This window comes from Heterodontus francisci, chromosome 35 (genome assembly GCF_036365525.1).
Source record: "Heterodontus francisci isolate sHetFra1 chromosome 35, sHetFra1.hap1, whole genome shotgun sequence".
NCBI lineage: Eukaryota > Metazoa > Chordata > Chondrichthyes > Heterodontiformes > Heterodontidae > Heterodontus > Heterodontus francisci.
The window spans coordinates 27,491,609-27,492,537 of NC_090405.1; the positions used below are offsets into that span (position 1 = coordinate 27,491,609).

At 44.7% G+C, this 929-nt stretch overlaps 1 non-coding gene across 1 annotated transcript; it reads right to left on the reverse strand.

The window, feature by feature from the left end:
- Positions 1-464: 464 nt before the first annotated feature.
- trnam-cau (transfer RNA methionine (anticodon CAU)) lies at positions 465-536 on the reverse strand. Its single transcript has one exon. It is a non-coding gene; the product is annotated as a tRNA-Met (tRNA).
- Positions 537-929: the final 393 nt, after the last annotated feature.

Here is a 929-nt window from a genome sequence, read left to right on the forward strand (position 1 = left end):
AAAGTGATCGAAAGAGACAGACAACGAGACTGAGATGGAGAAAGAGAGCATTTATATGGTGTGTTCCCTGTTGTCTAAAGGTATTTCCTGTTGTGTAAATATGTTTTCTGTTGTGTAAAGGTGTTCTCTGTTGGTGTGTCAAGGTGTTCCCTGTTTTATTTTCTGTTACTGACCATCTCCTCGATTTGACCATTTGCCCTGGTTTTACCGTGGCCAACATCACCATCTGGTGGTGGAGAGAAGGCGCTGCAGGAAGGGGTTGACAAAGGGGAGAGAGAGTCGGCTGGTCCGTGTTTGCAGCTTGTGCAGCTTGTGTTCGTGTGAGCAAAAGAGTAATTTGTTGCAGATTGGTCGGTTGAGTGGAAGGATAGCTGATGGCATTCAAGTGTTTTCAGATGCGTGATGCGATTGTGGGTAACACAAAGTTTTAAAAGTGAGTTGTTTGCGTTACCAGGAAAAATAAATAGCAGAGAATGGTTTCGATCCATCGACCTCTGGGTTATGGGCCCAGCACGCTTCCGCTGCGCCACTCTGCTGTCGATTGAATTTGTTCAAGCCACATATTACTGCGATGTCTTCGCCAAAGAGATGTCTTTTTTTCTTGATCTTTTTAAAATAATAGCCTTGCAGTCAGCTAGCTCAAGAACCCCGGACTCAGCAACACATGTGCTGACAGACTCACCCTCACTGCACAATGCCATAAGGACACTGAGTAACAGCACCAAGAATGGGGCAGGCAGAGAAAAACACACAGAAAAACAGCAAACCACTATTAGCATTCAGAAAGGAACAGACAGAAAAACGTAAAATAAAAGAAAGATACTGCGGACTCAAAAAGGCACTGAGCAAACCAGGAAAAGACGGTGAGAGATTCAGTCTGCGTGTTGGATTCAGTCTGTATCTCTCAGTCTCTGCTATGGTTTATGCGT